The sequence below is a fragment of the Chelonia mydas genome, chromosome 20 (genome assembly GCF_015237465.2).
Source record: "Chelonia mydas isolate rCheMyd1 chromosome 20, rCheMyd1.pri.v2, whole genome shotgun sequence".
In the NCBI taxonomy this organism is placed as follows: domain Eukaryota; kingdom Metazoa; phylum Chordata; order Testudines; family Cheloniidae; genus Chelonia; species Chelonia mydas.
In genome coordinates, this window is record NC_051260.2 from 719,319 (window position 1) to 740,371 (window position 21,053).

At 44.1% G+C, this 21,053-nt stretch overlaps 1 protein-coding gene across 2 annotated transcripts in view; it reads left to right on the top strand.

The window, feature by feature from the left end:
* The first annotated feature begins 372 nt into the window (after positions 1-372).
* SCN8A (sodium voltage-gated channel alpha subunit 8) overlaps positions 373-21,053 on the top strand; it is a 114,956-nt gene continuing 94,275 nt past the window's right edge. For both annotated transcript variants that reach the window (XM_043533205.1, XM_043533204.1), the window contains exon 1: positions 373-507. The gene's annotated coding sequence lies outside the window, so the exon portion shown is untranslated. The remainder of the gene's footprint in view (positions 508-21,053) is intronic.

Consider the following 21,053-nt stretch of genomic DNA (forward strand, 5'->3'; position numbering starts at 1 on the left):
ACTGTGGCTTCAGTATCCTCTATTCCTTTGTTGGTTGACTCCCTCTATCCCCATACATCTATCCAGGGATTCATCTCCATCTGCTTAAGTGATCCACCAGCTACACAAGGACCCAGTACTGTGCACACCTAGGGAACCACCCCTATTGTCACAGCAGTGAACACTTGGTGGGGAATTTTACTTGGAGAGATGGGGTTCCCCTTACCCTCCGCATCCCTTGGAATCCCCAGTCCTCCCTCCACTCCAAGTTCTGAGTTGCTGGATGCATGATCCCTGGGCTGCCAAGGGGGGAGGGTGTGGGGAGGGAGGCGAGCGCGGAGATTTTTGACACGCTCCCTAGCCATTCTGCTGAGAGTCATCAATTATGCAAGGGAACTGCACGCTGCACGGGGGGGAAGGCAGGGGAGGCAGCGCGCTAAGATGGCGACAACCGCAGTTTCTCCTGCAGCTTCCCCACCTCTGCAGTCCAGCAACGCCTTGCGGGAGTCACGCTAGTGCAGCCCCACAGTAAGTTGCAGCCCCAGGCCGGGACCCCCGCGAGGCGCGCAGCTGGCGCGGAGGGTCTCGCAAACCCCTGCCCCTGTTTGCTCTTTTTGCCACCCCCTCTCTTCCCCCCTGCAGGTGGGGGTTTTGCCGCAGAGCGATTTTCCAGCACCGGCAGCTCCTTGCTTGCCTTTGGGCCAGTTTCTCTCCCGCCTACCGAGCTGGGGCGCCAGGGTGTCCCCCCTCCCCAAATCTGTCTGTCCCAGCAGCACCATCCCCTCGGCTGCGTTGGGGAGCGCAGGTCCGCTTGCCAGCTGCCCGTGTGGGTCTTTCCCCTTCCTCCAGGTGGGGGGTCGTTTCCCTGCGCTGCACCCCTCTTAATCCGCACCTGGGGTCTGGGGCTTCTGGCCAGCTGTTGTGTGTCCCCAGCCTCCATCCCCTGGTCCCCGCAGCCTGGGATCCTAGCCGGCACTGGGGCGCCCGGCGCTGCGGGTTAGCGCCTTTCCCTTCCCCAGCTGCGGGAAGCCGGGCCTCCTTTGCCCAGCCGCAGCTCGGCTCCCCCGTCTGCACTGGGGCAGGGCGAGGGCTGCCGGTCAGCCCCTGGGCCGGGGTACTGCTCCGGTAGCCGCGACAGCCCCCGCCCCACCAGCGGGGGACCTGGTGCATTCCCCCACCCAGTCCGCCCACCCTCAATCCTACCAGCGGCCTGGGCTCCATCTAGGCCCCTTCTCCATGCCAGTCCCCCTAATCTGGGGAGCCTGCCCGTAGCCCAGTGGACTCCCCGCTCATTCTCGGTTCTTTCCAGCCCCCCTCTCGCTGTGGAGCTGGTCCTTCCCTTCTGCACTCCCCTTCAGCTCTTAGCAGCTGGAGGGGGGCCCCCCCCCCATACTCCAGCCGGGGGCGAAGGGGAGAGACGCGAGGGGTGGTCTGGAGGTTTTAACCTGATACAGGGCTTGGTACCCCAGTTTTTGCCTTTGGGCCCCCTGTGTCACTAAGGTTTTTGGGAGGGGGATGCAGGGTTTTTAAGTGGAATGGGTTTGTTGTGTGCATGTTTGCAAGTCTTAAAGACAGGGTGTCAGTCCCCCCCCCCCCCTTCCTTCCTGGTGCACATTACACCCAGCTGATGTGGGGGTGGGGAAGCTGGAAGGTGCACTCCACAGTGAGAGCCGATGATGACCGGAGGTAAAGTCTGAAATGGGGTGGGGGGGCACTTTGCAACACTTCTCTCAAGTGGCTAACTCCAGGAATTTTGGGAAGAGACTGCGGGCGTGGTAGGTTTATATGCTGTTTCCCCTCCATATGCTCTGTGTGTGCTGCACATACCCGGCATGACATTGCTTAGGAGTAGTTTTCCGATGGGATCATTGTTTGGGGGGTGGTGAGGAGCATATTTCCATTGCACGTTGACTCCTAACCTGGTCCTTGTAACGCTGCAGCCGGGGACGCAAGACCCCTACGCCCTGCCCTTTACACTGGAAAAAGGATTTGGTTGGGGAGAGGAGGAGCAGGAGTATCCTTTGGGGGAGAAAGCAGAGAAAATATTAAAAGTTTTCTGTGTATTCCCCACACCCCCTTTAAGATTTGATCATCCGTATATAAATAGTGTGTGTATATTGGAGTGGGGGGAAGGCGGTGTACCATGGTAATGTGTGTATTTTCTGTGCTATGGGATCGAAGCTCTTGTAAAAACAAATCAAGATACAGGGTATGTCTAACCTGGTGTGTGTGCAATGCTAAGCAACAAATAATAATTATAGCCTTATTTTATTTACTTTCTTGGTGACTGTTCTTAGGGGTTTGATTTCCCCTTTGCTAGTGACTGGTTATATATGTATAAAGTATCTTTAAAGCTTATTTATCTTCCTTCTTGCCCCATCTGCTGGGTTTCTGTTGTACTGGGACAGGGGGGTGGTCCGTTATGCTTTTTGGGTTTGTTGTGGGCTTCAGGTGTGTGGTGCTGAAATGGACAGTTCCCTGGAAACAGAAACGGGCTAGTGAATCTCTTCATCTTTCCAGCTGCATTGCTCCCTACAGTGTGTTTGTGTAAGCTGGGGTCATACCCGGGCCCAGTTATTGATCACTAATTCATACCATTTTAGGTTTTTCTCCTTTTCTGAGGCTAGTGGAAGCTGCTCACAGTGACATTATGCTACCAGAAATTCTTATCTAGAATGTAAGAACGGCCATACTGGGTCTGGGTCAGACTAATAATCCATCTAGCCCAATGTCCTGTCTTCTGACAGTGGCCAGGGCCAGATGCTTAAGCGAGAGTGAACAGAACAGGGCAATGATGGAGTGATCCATTCCTGTCTTCTACTGCCAGCTTCTGTCAGTCAGAGATTTAGGGTCTCCCTGAGCATGGGTTGTGTCCCTGACTATTTTGGTTAATAGCCATTGATGGACCTTTCCTCCTTGAACTTATCTACTAATTTTTTGAACCCAGTTATATCTGTGGCCTCATTACACCCCCTGTCAATGAGTGCATTGCGTGAAGAAGTTTTATGTTTGTTTTAAATCTGCTGGCTGTTAATTTCATTGGGTAACCCCTGTTTCATGTGTTATGTGAAGAGGTAAATAACACTTCCTTATTCGCTTTCTCCACACTATTCATGATTTTATAGACCTATATCATTTCTGCCCTTAATCGTTTCTTTTTTTAAGATGAACAGTCCCAGTCTTTTTAATCTCCCCTCAGGTGGAAGTTGCTCCATTCCCCTAATCATTTTTGTTGCTCTTCTTTGTACTTTTCCCAATTCTAATATATATATTTTTGAGATGGGGCAACAAGAACTGCACACAGTATTCAAGATGTGGGCATACAATGGTTTTATGTAGTGGCATCATATTTTCTGCCTAATTATCTATCCCTTTCCTAGTGGTTTCTAACATTTTGTTAACTTTTTTGACTGCTGCTGCACATTGAGCAGATATTTTCTGAGAACTATCCATAATGACTCCAAGCTCTCTTTCTTGAGCGGTAACAGCTATTCAGAACCCATCATTTAATATGTATAGCTGGAATTATGTTTTCATTACTTTGCATTTATCAACAAGGAATTTCATTTGCTATTTTGTTGCCCAGTCATCCAGTTTTGTGAGATCCCTTTGTAATTTGTTGCAGTCAGCTTTGGACTTACCTATCTTGAGTAATTTTGAATCCTCTGCAAACTTTGCCACCTCACTGTGTACCCCTTTTCCTAGATCTTTTATGCATATGTTGAACAGAATTTATTCCAGTACAGATCTTTGGGCGGCCCCATTATGTACCTCTTTCCACTGTGAAAACTAGCCATTTACTCCTAACCCTTTGTTTCTTGTCTTTTAATAAATTACTAATCCATGAGAAGACCTTCCTTCTTATCTCATGTGTGCCTACTTTGCTTGAGAGCCTTTGTTGAGAGGCTTTATCAAAGGCTTTCTGAAAGTCCAGGTACATTATATCCACTGGGTCACCCTTGTCCACATGTTTGACACCCTAAAGGAATTCTAATAGACTAGTGAGACACAATTTCCCTTTTCAAAAGACGCGTTGACTCTTCCCCAACATATTGTGTTCATGTGTCTGATCCTTCTGTTCTTTACTATAGTTTCTACCAGTTTTCCTGGTACTGAAGTTAGGCTTACTGACCTGTAATTGCCAGGATCGCCTCTGGAGCCATTTAAAAAAAATAGGCATTACATTAGGTATCCTCTAGTTAACTGGTACAGAGGATGATTTAAGCATTAGGTTACATCCCACAGTTAGTAGTTCTGCAATCTCATATTTGAGTTCTTTCAGAACTCTTGAGTGAATACCATCTGGTCCTGGTGACTTATTACTGTTTAATGTATCATTTTGTTCCAAAACCTCCTCTACTGACATCTCAATCTGCAACAATTCCTCAGATTTGTCACCTAAAAAGAATGGCTCAAGTGTGGGAATCTCCCGCCCATCCTCTGCAGTGAAGACCAATACAAAGAAGTTGTTTAACTTCTCTGCAATGACCTTGCCTTCCTTGAGTGTTCCTTTAGCACCTTGATCATCCATTGGCCGCGCTGATTGTTTGGCAGGGTTCCTGCTTCTGATATACTAAAAAACAAAATTGCTGTTAGTTTTTGCATCTTTTGCTAGTTGCTCTTCAAATTCTTTTTTGGCCTGTCTAATTATACTTTTACACTTGACTTGCTAGAGTTTGTTCCTTTCTAGTGTACTGAGTAGTAGAAAGCTGCTTAAAATGATCTTAATGCTTCTCTGAGATATAATTTCAATAATGTTGACTTACAGCCTTGGGGTTGCTAATGTAATAAACAGCATGACAATATTTATACAGGTCTTTAGAAGATCATATTATGTGTAGCTGCGATAAGTAAAATGCCAGGCATCTCAGACGAACCTTGGATATCAATAATTTCAGTCAAACATCCTTCAGGGCGTTCAGATAGGATTGTTAATTATAATTATAAGATTTGTACACTTGATCTTTGTTTATAGGTTGCAACACCTGTAGTCTGGTTAGTAGTCAGTGAAAGCAGTGTTTCCCAAACTTGGGATGCCGCTTGTTCAGGAAAGCCCCTGGCGGGCCCGGCCGGTTTGTTTACCTGCCACGTCCGCAGGTTCAGCCGATTGCGGCTCCCACTGGCCGCGGTTCGCTGTGCCCAGCCAATGGGGGCTGCGGGAAGCAGCGCAGGCCAAGGGACGTACTGGCTGCCACTTCCCGCAGCCCCCATTGGCCGGGCACAGCGAACCGTGGCCAGTGGAAGCTGCGATCGGCCAAATCTGCAGACACGGCAGGTAAACAAACCGGCCCAGCCTGCCAGGGGCTTTCCCTGAACAAGCGGCGTCCCAAGTTTGGGAAACACTGAGTGAAAGGACTAGTCCCATCACAAGTAACTTTACCTGTTGTCTAAATTTCTATCTGTGGACGATAAGCAGATCATGATACAGATGTTGTAATTTTCCTACAGTATTGATCCAGTGTGGTGCAGGGGTAACCATGTGGGGACTTCCCAACAAAGAAACCTATGCCTGATAAACAGTAGCAGGAAGAGTGATTGGGTGTGTTTAGAAATTAGAAACATGCATCCTCATTTCATTCTCAGTTAAAATTTTAAAAAAATCAAGTAAAAAAGTAGCGTATGATGAGAGAGAGAGTCATGAATAGTTCAAAATTCTGAAAACATAAAATCCCTCCTCCATATTCTTAGTTGCTTTGTTTAAAATTGAGTTGTTTGACTTATGTGCTTTTTAAATATGAGTTGATGTGACTCTTCTGTGAATATAAACTGATGCTTACTATTCTTCAATGGCTTAAGATGTAATCATCACTGAAGGTTGTATGTAAATCCTAGGGCATACATTACCCATGCTGGCATGTGACTCCCATTCATTATTGATTACCTTTCTGCTGAGGAGGTTGCAATGGTCATTGAAATAAGCAAATACACTAGAATCAATGAACCTATTGATTTGTTCAAAGAAATGATCTAGGTTAAAGAATACAAGGTGAAATCAAAACAGAAGCATTTAAAAATGAAAGTCAGGTTCTTTGCAGGTGGGAATTCACATGCAGATGGTTACAGAAAACATCCAGTGGACTGGCCTGGATGGCTCAGGTGATTGGTATTAGAAACATAAGAACGGCCATACTCGGTCAGACCAAAGGTCCATCTAGCCCAGTATCCTGTCTTCCAACAGTAGCCAATGCCAGGTGCCCCAGTGGGAATGAACAGAGCAGGTAATCATGGAGTGATCCATCCCCTGTCACCCATTCCCAGCTTCTGGCAAACAGAGGCTAGGGACACCATTCCTGCCTATCCTGGCTAATAGCCATTGATGGACCTATCCTCCATGAATATCTTTTTTGAACCCTGTTATAGTCTTGGCCTTCACAACATCCTCTGGCAACGAGTTCCACAGGTTGACTGTGTGTTGTGTGAAGAAATACTTCCTTTTGTTTTTTTAAAACTGCTGCCTATTAATTTCATTTGGTGACCCCTAGTTCTTATGTTATGAGAAGGAGTAAATACCACTTCCTTATTTATGTTCTCCACACCCCAGTCATGATTTTATAGACCTCTATCATATCTCCCCTTAGTTGTCTTTTTTCCAAGATGAAAAGTCCCAGTCATATAGAAGCTGTTCCATATCCCTAATAATTTTTGTTTCCCTTTTGTTTCCCTTTTCCAATTCCAATATTTTTTTTTGAGTTGGGGCGACCATATATGCACGCAGTATTTAAGATGTGGGCGTACCATAGATTTATATAGAGGCAATATGATATTTTCTGTCTTATTATCTATCCCTTTCTTAATGATTCCCAACATTCTGTTCGCTTTTTTGACGGCTGCTGCACACTGAGTGGATGTTTTCAGAGAACTATCCACAGTGGCACCAAGATCTCGTTTTTGAGTGGTAACAGCTAATTTAGACTCCATCATTTTATATGTATAGTTGGAATTATGTTTTCCAATGTGCATTACTTTGCATTTATCAACATTGAATTTCATCTGCCATTTTGTTGCTCAGTCACCCAGTTTTGTGAGATCCTTTTGTAGCTCTTTGCAGTTTGCCTGGGACTTAACTCTCTTGAGTAGTTTTGTGTCATCTGCAAATGTTGCCACCTCACTGTTTAGCCCTTTTACCAGCTCATTTATGAATATGTTGAATAGGGCTGGGCCCAGTACAGACCCCTGGGGGACATCACTATTTACTCTTTCCATTCTGAAAACTGACCATTTATTCCTACCCTTTGTTTCCCATATTTTAACCAGTTACCAATCCATGAGAGGACCATCCCTCTTATCTCATAACAGCTTACTTTGCTTAAGAGCCTTTGGTGAAGGCTTTCGGAAAATACACTATATCCACTGGATCCCCCTTGTCCACATGCTTGTTGACCCCCTCAAAGAATTCTAGTAGATTGGTGAGGCATGAGTTCCCTTTACAAAGACCATGTTGACTCTTCCCCAACCAATTATGTTCATCTATGTGTCTGACAATTCTGTTCTTTACTATTGTTTCAATCAGTTTGCCCAGTACTGAAGTCAGGTTTACAGGTTTCTGTAATTGCTGGGATCACTTCTGGAGCCCTTTTTAAAAATTGGCATCACATTTAGCTATCCTCCAGTCACTTGGTACAGAAGCTGATTTACATGATAGGTTACAAGCCACAGTTAGTAGTTCTGCAGTTTCACATTTGAGTTCCTTCAGAACTCTTGGGTGAATACCATCAGGTCCTGGTGACTTATTACTGTTTAATTTATCAATTTGTTCCAAAACCACCTCTAATGACACCTCAATCTGGGACAGTTCCTCAGATGTGTCACCTAAAACTAATGGCTCAGGTCTGGGAATCTCCCTCACATCCTCATCCATGAAGACCAATGCAAAGAATTCATTTAGTTTCTCCGTAATAGCCTTATCATCCTTGAGTGCTCCTTTAGCATCTCGATCGTCCAGTGGCCCCACTGATTGTTTAGCGGCTTCCTGCTTCTGATGTACTTAAATTTGTTTTTGGTATTACTTTTTGAGTCTTTGGCTAGCTGTTCTTCAAATTGTTTTTTGGCCTTCCTACTTATATTTTTACACTTCGCTTGCCAGAGTTTATGCTCCTTTCTATTTTGCTTACTAGGATTTAACTTCCACTTTTTAAAGGATGCCGCCTTGCCTTTCACTGCTTCTTTTACTTTATTGTTTAGCCACAGTGGCACTTTTTTGGTTCTCTTACTATGTTTTTTAATTTGGGGGTATACATTTAAGTTGAGCCTCTATTATGGTGTCTTTAAAAAGTCTCCATGCAGCTTGCAGGGATTTCCCTTTTGGCACTGTATCTTATAATTTCTGTTTAATTAACATCCTCATTTTTGTGAAACCATTGTCTATAACCCCTAGGCTACTGGTTTGAATGCAGCCTGGTACAGAGTTGATTGAAAACTTTTCCAATCTGATTGCTGCTTGGCCTGTTGGAATCAACTTGTGATCACAGTGCAGTCCCAAGTGAGAAAACCTCCAGGAAAATTGGCACCAACTGTGTCCCCTTTTGGAAATCTCAGAAGAGAGGGCATCAGGACTAACTTCCCCCTCCATGCCTAAACGTGTTTCTTGCTGCACAGGGTTGAGGTGCTTGGCAAAGCTGCATGGGGTAGTCTGAGCTACCGCTGCTCGTGACTCTTTTTCTTTGGAGAAATAGAACATAAGTCTCCTCATTTCAGTGGGAGGTACTTGTATCCTGCTGTGGGGAGGGTTGGGACACCTGTGTCATCAACCTGGTACCTTTAAAAAGCATGAAATTAGCAATTTTTAAAAAGCTAAACAAGGAAGAATTGTGCCTTCATTCTAAGACCATTGCTGACCATTTTGTGGAGAGGTTAAATGACAGTTTGGCTAGTTTTTTCAAAAGTTCTTAGCTGCCAGCAGCTCCACGTTGAGAACGACGGAAAATCCCCCATTTCACAAAAACACACCCCCACCATTGAGAACAATGGTGACTGTTGGGAGCTGATATTGATTGAAAATATGGCCATTTATTTCAGTGCCTAAATGGGAACTGTTGGGTTCTGAGCTCTTTTGAAATCTGCTCTTTCCCAATAGACACAATGAAAGTCTCAAAGCAAAATATATCCCCAAAAGAGTTTGTGTGATTAAACTGCCTCATTTTTGTAATTTGCTGGCTGTGATACTTTGGGATTAGCACACTGAAGAGTAGCATGATAAATCAGATGCACAGTGGCGTTTGGTGAAGAGAGGTGCAGATAGCAGTCATCATGTTTAGACATTCCATCTTACTTTACTTACTGCATGCTGAGTATTTTTTAGAATGGAAGCTGTAGAGAAGTTCTGTACAATTTAAAATAATTTATCATTATTTGTGAATAAACATTTATAGTTAATTAGTGCCCAAAAGCCTCAGTTAGTGGTTGGGCCCTGTTCTATGTAAACACAGATAAGAGACAGCCTCTGCTCTGGACATGATGGACATAGCGTGATTGGTTTATTGCTTAGGAATAGGTGGAGCAAAATGCTTCCTTGACAATTCTCCATTTCTGCATCTTCTGACAATAACTATTTCAGTGTTTGATCATGTGAGGATATTCACAAACTGAGAACTGAAAGGCTCAGCTCCATGTTTCTCCTACTGCTTTTGTGTTAGCTTGGTATGCTACCAGACAGGCCTCTGTAGTGTGGAAGCTTATTACAGCAACTGAAGGAGTAAATCCACCTCTCTGAGAAGCAGTAGCTCGGTCAACAGAAGTGTACGCTGGGGCTTAGGTCAGTTTAACTACCTCACACAGGGTGTGAAATTTTTCACAGGCCTTAGTATCTATAAGTATCTCTGTATAAATTAACCTGATTTCATAAATACTGGGCACCTGGAGTTCCCCTCATCTTTAGCTCTGCATTTCTGCAAGTGCGTGTGCGCATGTGAGGTGTGTGTGTTGGATCATGGCTTTGAGGTTTCCTAGTGTTGTGTCATGAAAAGAGCTTAATTTAGGCTGCTATAGTCCTCTTTCAATATCTGTTTATAATTTTAAAAGCCTTCCATTAGATCTCTCATAAAGTATAAGTTGTTAAGGCATTTGAAATCAAAGCTGAATTTCTTTTATTGAAGTTTACCCACAGTTCGTTTATACCTGTCAATTCGACTATCATTCTATATAAATTTTAAGGCAGGATAAAACTTTAAATAAAATAAACTTTAAATGTGGCACCTTAGAGACTAACAAATTTATTTGGGCATAAGCTTTCGTGGGATATAACCCACTTCATCAGATGCATCCTGCTTATTGTATTTTCCACTCCATGCATCTGATGAAGTGGGTTATATCCCACGAAAGCTTATGCCTAAATAAATTTGTTAGTCTTTAAGGTGCCACAAAGACTCCTCGTTGTTTCTACAAATTCAGTCCTTCAGGATGGTGGTTCCCTATAGTAAAATAACTCCTCTAGCTAGTTGAGGCAATTCTGGCAACATTTGGTTTTTTTGGCCAAAGAGAAGGTGGCTTTGACATGGGACCTTGAGGGAAGATGTTTGGAAAACAAGAAAGAAGAACATTTTAAAAATAAAACATATCACAAACAGTTTAAAATGAAAAATTGTGGCCAGCTCCTTAGCTTGTGCAAACCAGTGCAGCTCCAGAGATGCTGATTTACACTGGCCGAGGATCTGGCTCAGATGTAGGCTAAACTGTTCAGATGTGGAGGCCTCGTGTTAGTCTCCTAAAATCCATAATTAGGTACCTAAAATAAGTGTCTTGATTTTTTCAGAGATGTTGAGTACCCACTACTCCTGTGGAAACCTAATAGGGCATGTCAGTGCTTAGCACCTTTAAAAATCAGGCCACTTATTTGGTAGCCTAAATATGGATTTTAGGAGCCTAACTTCACAGCCAACAGTTGTGAATGTGGGGGCCTGTTCTTCAGTGGATCCCTGGATCCTGTAATCCGTGATGACTTAAATGAGAATTGAGTGTTTACTATTTGTATTATTGTAGCGCTGAGGAGCCTAGTTATGGACCACAGTCCCATTGTGCTAGGCATTGTACAAACATAACCAAAAAGACAGTCCCTGCCCCAGAGAGCTGACAATCTGAGTAAAGTGAGTGGTGTGTGGGCACTGTGCTGGCTCTCCGCCTCGTAGTAACTTTCGCCTGAAGTGAGCATGGTTCTATCCAATTGAGTAAGCTCTGACTATGAACAGAGGAAGGGATGAAAATGGTGGTATCATAACGGCTAGCGCTGCTCAGCCAATTTAAACCCAACGCATCATTAGCCTGCATGGCTCATGCGCAGAATGTATGGGAATGATGAGGATCTGGCAACCACTGAGGATCTGGCATAATAACAGAGGATTGGAAGGCGGCTCATTCTCCCCTTCCACTTCTATTTGTTGCATATAGGGCCTTTGTTGCAATAGTAGTGAGCACCTCATGTTCTTTAATGTGTGTATTCTCACAGTGCTTCTTGTAAAGTTGGGTGGTGCTGTTGCCCTCACTGTACAACGAATGAGGCACAGAGAGGCTAAGTGACTTCCCAAAGTCACAAAGAATCCGCAGAGCACGGAATTGCACCTGGGTCTTCTGAGTCCCAAGTCAGTGCCCTAACCACTGGCCATCCTTCCTCTATCAGCCTTTAAAAAGGGGGAATGTGAACCATAAAACTTTAGTTTTGTGCACTTCCTGGACACTACAGTGCTAATAAGCGATGGTCACATAAACACCACCCTACACCAGAAACCTACTGACTGCTATTCCTACCTACATGCCTCCAGCTTTCATCCAGACCACACCACACGATCCATTGTCTACAGCCAAGCTCTACGATACAACCGCATTTGCTCCAATCCCTCAGACAGAGACAAACACCTACAAGATCTCTATCAAGCATTCTTACAACTACAATACCCACCTGCTGAAGTGAAGAAACAGATTGACAGAGCTAGAAGAGTACCCAGAAGTCACCTACTACAGGACCGGCCCAACAAAGAAAGGAACAGAACACAGCTAGCCGTCACCTTCAGCCCCCAACTAAAACCTCTGCAGCGCATCATCAAGGATCTACAACCTATCATGAAGGATGATCCCTCACTCTCACAGATCTTGGGAGACAGGCCAGTCCTTGCTTACAGACAGCCTCCCAACTTGAAGGAAATACTCACCAGCAACCACACACCACACAACAAAAACACTAACCCAGGAACCTATCTTTGCAACAAAGCCCATTTCCAACTCTGTCCACATATCTATTCAGGGGACATCATCATAGGACCTAATCACATCGGCCACACTATCAGAGGCTCGTTCACCTGCACATCTACCAATGTGATATATGCCATCATGTGCCAGCAGTGCCCCTCTGCCATGTACATTGGCCAAATCAGACAGTCTCTACGTAAAAGCATAATTGGACACAAATCAGACATCAAGAATTATAACATTCAAAAACCAGTCAGAGAACACTTGAATCTCCTTGGTTACTTGATTACACACCTAAAAGTCGCAATATTACAACAGAAAAAACTTCAAAAACGGACTCCAACAAGAGACTGCTGAATTGGAATTAATTTGCAAACTGGACACCATTAAATTAGGCTTGAATAAAGACTGGGAGTGGATGGGTCACTACACAAAATAAAACTATTTCCCCATGTGTATTCCCCCCCACCCCGTTACTCTCACCTTCTTGTCAACTGTTGGAAATGGGCCATCCTGATTATCACTACAAAAGGTTTTTTTCTCCTGCTGATAATAGCTCACCTTAATTGATCACTCTCATTATAGTGTGTATGGCAACACCCATTTTTACATGTTCTCTCTGTGTGTGTGTGTGTGTATATATATCTTCCCACTGTATTTTCCACTGCATGCATCCGATGAAGTGGGTTTTAGCCCACGAAAGCTTATGCTCAAATAAATTTGTTAGTCTCTAAGGTGCTACAAGTACTCCTCGTTCTTAAAACTTTAGTGCTTCATCTGAATTAATCTCCAGGTTCCCACATGGGATTGGGGATAACTGAAAGGCAGCTCTGACTATTGGCTAGGACAGGAGACAGGAGTCCAGAAGTCTGGGTTCTGCTGTTCTCAGCTCTGTTGACGCTGGGCAAGGCACATTGCTGCCAATGTGTATCTTTTTAAAATTGACTGATTAGTTTCCTACATGTTCACATCTCTGATAGAGCCCCCTTTAAATAGCAGCCCCAGGATTTTTTAAAGTTCCTCTTTTTAAAAATATAGGGGTTTTTCTGCTCTTTTTCTGATAGCTAGGCGGTGTTTGTGCAGGAGCTACACTGCTCCCCCCCTCCCCTTCTACTGTGTGTGTGCTTCTGCCTGCTGCTTGTTCAGTTTCAGCTTTGCTGCGGCATCCTCTTGAAAGCCCTGGGCAGAGCCTGCAGCTCGGCTCCCCACAGAGCACATTGCAGGGGAGTCATGTCATCATGCTCCTGCATGAGACAGGGAGTGCAATTGACCATCAACAGAACACTGATTGCTGTTTGTACTTTAGATAAGCTATTACCAACAGGAGAGTGGGGTTTGGGGGGTGGGGAGAAAACCTGGATTTGTGCTGGAAATGGCCCACCTTGATTATCATACACATTGTAAGGAGTGTGATCACTTTAGATAAGCTATTACCAGCAGGAGAGTGGGGTGGGGGGAGAGAGAACTTTTTGTAGTGATAAACACCCATTTTTTCATGGTCTGTGTGTATAAAAACGTCTTCTGTATTTTCCACAGTATGCATCCGATGAAGTGAGCTGTAGCTCACGAAAGCTTATGCTCAAATAAATTGGTTAGTCTCTAAGGTGCCACAAGTACTCCTTTTCTTTTTGCAAATACAGACTAACACGGCTGTTACTCTGAAACCTGTTTGTACAGTGAAACTACAAAGTGCTGTCAGATACACAACATGAACTGGCTTGGGGGGAAAAACAGAAAAATATTTTACTTCTCATTAATCTCCTTCCATTACAGTAATCTTGGAAGATATTTGTAACAACTGTGGGTATACATTTTCAGAGGGAAATGTGGTTTTCAGGTTGCTGGTGTCTCTGGATCAATATTATTATATCTTTGTATTTGATCGCACCTAGAAGCCCCAGCTGAGATCAGAGCACGGCGCAGTCCCTGCCCCCTATGAGTTTACATTCTAAACAGGCGAGACAGACACAGGGCGATAGGAGAGGAAACAGAGGCAGTAGGAAGTGAAGCAGTTTACCCAAGGTCACGTAGCAGGTCAGTAGCAGAGCCAGGAATAGAGTCCAGATCTGTGGACTCCCAGTTTAGTGCCCTAAACACCAGACCACACTGTTCTGCTTGGATTCTTGACCCAGCTGGGGGCGTCATGTAAACAGAACTGAGATTGGGTTGTAATGGGAAGAAGCCGATACTGGAAACACTGTGGTGGGGCTGAGACTCTTCAGCATATTGATTACTGACTTGAAACAAGGCCACGTCTGTTGAGTATCAACATTTGCTGAAGCCACCTGGATGTACCATTAAAAGCTTAAGAGCAAAAGAACATCTTCAGAAAGCTGCAGACAAGCTAGGAGAGTGGCCCGCTATTTGCAGTAGACAGGCTAAGGACCCCATTGTGCTAGCCTTTGTACATGTATATAATGGAAAGATGATTGCTGCCCAAAGTGACCCCCAGTCTGAGGTCTGTGAAGTGATTGGATTTGCACCTTTGAGGTTCATGCACTACTAGATGAAGACCTGGATTGCCCTGGCAAGGTGCGGCACCTGGGGATTTAAAGTAGCAGCAGTATAGAAATGGAAGTGATTGGTTCAGTTTTGGCAAAGCAGGAGGAATGGGATTACAGGCTGAATTTAAAGAGGTGTTTATAAACAGGATCGGGGAAGTTATTCATCTTGTATTACTGTACCAGGATTCAGGAGCCTGCTCTGAAGCCCATTAGAAAGACTCCCAATACCTTCAGTGGGCTTTGGAGCAGGCTCACAGGTAGGTCCAGCCTGGTGCTCTGCTTAGTCTGTCTTGGGCTAGGATAACCAAACTCACTGGGACTTCATTGTTGACTCAGCCTTTAAGAACATAAGAATGGCCATACTGGGTCAGACCGAAGGTCCATCCTGCCCAGTATCCTGACCGTGGCCAATGCCAGGTGCCCCAGAGGGAGTGAACCTAACAGGTAATGATCAAGTGATCTCTTTCATGCCATCCATCTCCACCCTCTGACAAACAGAGGCTAGGGACACCATTCCTTACCCATCCTGGCTAATAGCCATTAATGGACTTAACCTCCATGAATTTATCCAGTTCTCTTTTAAACCCTGTTATAGTCCTAGCCTTCACAACCTCCTCAGGCAAGGAGTTCCACAGGTTGACTGTGCGCTGTGTAAAGAAGAACTTCCTTTTATTTGTTTTAAACCTGCTGCCCATTAATATTCATTTGGTGGCCCCTAGTTCTTTCATCCCTGAGAAGTAAATAAACTGAGATCTACACAAGTTACTATAAGAGAGATGGGACCTGGTGAGTAATATTCTGTCTTCCTTGTGCAAGCTTAAAAAAATTATATGGCACATGACATAAAAGTAGGGGTTTGTCCAAAGTTCACCTTAGGCTCTTGGTCATGCAATGTGCTGTGTGCCAGCTGACCACATGGCCACCCCTCTCACCTTATAGGTAGCTTCATTACCTTGGTAGAGTATGTATATATTATTTACTGGAGATGGAAAAGACATTTTAGGTCCCACAGAGGTCGTCTCCCTGACAGAAGAGTACTGTCCCCTTCAGTTTACTCCTAGTATCTCGTCCAGTCTAATTTTAAAGGAGTAGGCCATAGGGTGTGTGTGTGCATACGCGTGTGTACACTGATACATAGATGCATGTGTCTGTATGAAGTTGTGAAATATATACAACTTCACTCAGGCGGACCCTACACAAACAACAGGGAGACACGTTGTGAATGACTGAATCTTGCAAATTAATAAACGAACAAATGCATTGAAACAAGGATACTGCCTCAAAATATGTTTTAATTTATTTTATTGACTTTAATAATTTATGATAATGCTTCACAAGGCAGCTGTGAGTGGACTGTAGGGAGCGCTTGTGAAAATAATGAACTTTTGGTAACTGAAGACTTCACCGACAGTGCTCTTCTTTCTTGTTAAATCTTCGAGGGGGGAGTGTGTGATTGGTCAGACAAGGCGCAGGGCAATAGAGAAACAGGCCCAAGGGGAGGTGTTTTGTATGTTAAATGTGAAATCCTGGCTCCATTCAAGTCAATGGGAGTGAAGCCACGATTTAACCCCTGATGTTTGATTATTCTCAATAAGGAAAATTCAGACCATTCCCACTGATTCCACTGCACAGGCCACGTAGCCAAGGGTACTTTGCTAGAATTTGCAAGATATTAAATTCTTCATCCTCCAGCAGTAGAAACATTGATGCTTTCCCCTTTTCTACCACAAATTCCAGCCTCTGTTCTGGTTAATTTCTTTAGGCCCCAGCCAGAGCTTGTTGCTTTTAAAATAAGGCTTCTGGCTGAGTGTTCTTATAGGTTTTGTCTAGGCTGGAGAAACTTACCAGGCTACGTGCAAATTGGAACGAGGTGTGCTTCAGCGGGACTAGATACATATTGGGTCTGAACTATTTTAGTGCCGGTCTGAGTGCAGATTAGTTGATTAGTTCAACTAGTCCTGCGGCTGTCTTCCAAGTGGCTATTCAAAGTCTCCCAGAATACACTGCTTCTGGGAGTTGTGCTGTGAAACTGTGGGATAGATACTTGTGGGCCATAGGAACTGCTGAACTGTATCAGACCAGTGGCCCATCTAGCCCAGTATCCTGTTTCTGACAATGGCCAACTTCAGAGGAAGGTGCAAGAAACCATGCAGTGGGCAGGTATGAGATAATCTGCCCCCATACCTAGGGAAGCTCCTTCTCTAACCCCCATTAATTAAAGGTGGCTTGTTGTTTGTATTATGGTAGCACTTAAGAGCCCCAGTCATGGATCAGGATCCCATTGTCCTAGGCCCTGTACAAATGCAGTCAAAAAGGTGGTTCCTGCCCCAAAGAGTGAAATCTGCCCTGAAGAAGTAGGGTTTACAGCCCCTCCAAAGCTCTTGATTTTGCTTTATTAATATGTCTGTTTTGTCTCTAAATGTGTTCATTATCCATATAAATGTTCAGTCCTTTTTTGAACTCTACTAAACTTGTAAACTTGTAAACTAAACTTGTGAGATGAGATTTTCAAACGCATTGAAGAGAGTTGGGGTGCATCTCCACAGGAGTTGGGAGGTGTCATTCCCACGTCAGGTAAACGTACACATGCTAGCTCAGCATGTGAGTGCAGTCCTGCCCAGCCCTCTGGGTACGTATTTGGGCAGCTAGGCCTGAGCCCCTGCCTGTGGTGCTGCAGCCACGCTATTTTTCTGTGCTAGCTCAAGCTAAACTAGTGTCTGTGTGTCCACCTGACCTGGTGATTCCACCTCCAGCTGCTGTGAAGACCTAATCACAAATCACCTTTCAATGGGACTTGTGCTCCTAAATCACTTACTCACTCTTGAAAATCTTGACTGGCCTCTCAAATAGTTCAGGCCCATAAAGAATAAAATTGTGTAGGTGAGAGCTAGCCTGGATGCAGGGCAGCCCACAGGGATCATTAACACCATTCAGGATGGGTTATGTGCTTAAATCCATGTAACCCAACTCACTCAACTATGAATAGTTCAGTTTTCTAGTGTAGACAAGGCCATTAGTTCTCTAAGTTAGATTTGTGGGGAGGGGTGGAGATGTCTTGGTTCATCCAGTCCAACTTCCTCCATGCAGGATTGTCCCCTGGTTAAGAACTATTTTGTCACATCTGCAGCATGTTCCCACTGTTAATGGCCTGTTACCTCTCCCTGCACAATGGAGCCATAGTGGCTCTATGTACTTATATGTGGAGTGGGACATTCAAAAGGAAACTTTAGAATTGAAAAGTCCCCAAGCCACGCAAAAGTTGGGCCCTTAATCCAAGATTCTGGCTGCGCTCTGCTCCACTAGAAGAGACTAGCTGTAGGGCAAGTCTAGGAAGGAGGGTATCCAACCAAAGATGAATGCTGCCTGCCTTGCCCACAAGCCAAGGATTCAGGCCAGACACTTTGCAGGTGTATCTGTTTCTACCTGAATTTGCCCCAAGAAGGTTGAGGGACCTAGGGGATGGTAGAGCCAATAGTTATCTGTCAACCTGAGTCTGATTATAGAGAGTCCAGAGCTGTGTGCAATTGTGCACCTTATTTTTAAGTACAAATAGTGAATTTTTGCTTTAAAATGGCCATTTATCAGATTAGCTGGTTAGTTCCAGCTACCATTGGTGTAATTGTGTACACAAATCAGGCATGCATCTCTATATATTATTTTATTTTAATTTTTTTTTTTTTGGAAGAGGCCTGAGTTACCATGCTTTTTTAAAATCAGGCCTTGTATATTTATCTGCCACTCAAGTAGACCAGATCCTCTCTGCCGCTGTACAGTTTCATGGTAGTCAGTAATGAAGTGCATACAAATGTTACACTGTCGAGTACATTAGAGGAGCTTTTGTTTTTAAAACATGAGAATGCTTGTGTGGTTCTATAAAGGAGGCTTGGAAAAGGCTAAAATATTGGGTTTGCACTTTTTTGCTTCTTTATGATATATAAAGAAGCTCTCTTTTTTTTAAAGGAGTCTTTTCTTATTTACCTGATAAATATCAGAAATGTCGAGTCCAGTTTGGTTCGAAGGCTACTTGGAGGTCTCTGATATGGACTATGAGATTTCTTAGTGCTCAGTTGAATGGATGTGGGTATTTGAATCTGTTTATAAAAATGTCTTTTTGTCCAGCATGTTTTTCATTCGTTTGAGCTAAATAGCTGTTTACACAAAAAAGAAAAACCAGCAACCTTCTCCCTACCTCTCCCACCCCCAAGTTTTAAACAGTTGGAACAAAAATCATTGCTGCTTTCAATTGCTTGGTGTCGCTGACGTTATCAACTTCCTGGTTCTCCAGTCTCCCAAAAAATCTTCTAGACAAAAAGGATAGACATGACTTTTAGAATTTACATTGTGTTTGAAAAATAAACAAACAAATAAAAACACACCTAAGTAACTTTTTCTTTTTTTAAATGGGGAAAGAAACTTTCTCAGACCCTCTATTTAAAGAAGCAAAAAAAGATCATAACCCCGCTCCTCCTCTTCCCCACCTCCTTCACAGATCACCTTGAAATAACTGTTGAAATCAATGGAGCTATGATGATTTACCCTTGAAGATCTGGCCCATCTGGGAAGGGCTCAAATGCTAAGGTGACTGGGAAGCTACGTACATATCTAGACACAGTATGACTAAAGAGCTGGAGGATATACAGGGAGTGTACAAATACTTGCATGGTGTAGGGGAGGGGAATTGTGTAACATGTTGCAAAGAGGGTTGTCACTAAGAGTAATGGAGTGAAATTAAGAAAAGGAAAATAGTAGGTTGAATGTCAAGGAAAAATATCACTGTTAATTAGATATATTAGTCTGGAGGAAAATTCTTCTAAGGGAAACAATGGGAACACCACTGCTTGAAAGTAGTCTTGGACAAGTTGGTACCATGGGAACCAATCCTGTGCTGGCAGGAAGATAACTGGAAGACCTGATACCTTTGACTTTTATGATTTGATACAACTCTGTGCTGCTCTCCTCTGTGGGCTCCATTCCAGAGGACTCTCACAAATCTCTCTCTCTCTCTTTTTTTTTTTTTTTTTTTTGTAAAGATAGATGCCTGATTTTTCATCACCCTGTACTTTGTGCAGACACAGCAGTGCAAGGTGGGTGCAAAACACTACCAAATTAAAGTGGTAGCATTTTATACCCAACTTGCACCGGTGCGGATGACTGCCTGAGGGGCAGGGCAACGGAGAGTCAGGCCCTGAGCACTGTTCCCTCTAAGCTGTGCGCGTGTGCGTGCGCACACACAGATCCTAAACCCCATGCACACGGCGAAACACCGTGCACACAAAAATTTGCACAGAAGTACAAAAATTTGCACAGAAGAATTTTTTGTGCACACAGCCTGTCAAAAATTAGAGGGAACATTGGCCCTGAGTGTGGTGGTCTCTGAAATAACATGAGGCAGAATATTTAATCTTCAGATTTTGGACCTGCAGCTGAAAACTGAGGTGGGGTTGGGAGATACGTTCAATTAACTTCCTCATGGGGAGGGGGTTTTAGGGTCAAATGAGATCTCTGTTTACATATCCAGGTACTGGTTTCAGAGTGTAGGAAGGACGAAGAGGCAGGGTGAAGTAAGTAGAGGAGAATGCAGTCAAAGGTGGTTGGAGAGGCATGATGCAGCTGGTAATGCTCTGCCTTACTGAAATGCACTTAACATCCTGCTGCAGGGGATTTTGGACCTGCATAGGCTCATTTTACAAGGGATAACTCTCTATATTTGTAAGTTGCATTTAATTATGAAGATACTTTTCATCGAAACCCATAGAAAGTCATGATCCTAGGCCAGATTGTAAGTGATGCATTATTTATTTGTGTTGTGATAGTGCCGAGGGGCCCCCACTGGGCTAGGTGCTGTACATACACATAACCGCCTGCCCAAAATAGCTCGCATTTCAAGTATAATATGACAGATGAAGTGAATACAACACACAGATGGTACCAACAACAAATCATGGTAACAATGAGATGAGCGCACTTCCCATGATAAGCTCCCGTTGCAGCAGACCACCTGCCAAGCTGTCCCAGATATCTCAGTAGAGCTGCGTTGTGGGAGGATAGAGCAGTGGCTTCGCAGCACTGGCCCATTATTAGATTTGGGCTGGGTAATGTGCATTCACTTTGCCCACTGTCCTTCTCTTAACAGTCGCAAGGAGGTGCAGGTCCAGCTACCATTGTAGGTAGGGGAACTTAGGGAGGCGGAATGGAATGACCCATGCTGGACACCTGTGTCAGTGCCCCGTCTCCTACAAAAAGCACAAGAGACATTTTAAGCATGAGTATCTAGCTGATGGCAAAGTATGTATCCTCTCCTGTGGAAGGGAATTATAGAATACAAGCAAGCCCAGTGGGAAGGATGGAAGAGTCCAGGGAGTTTGTAATGAAATTGGTTTGGATTTAGGCCAGGCA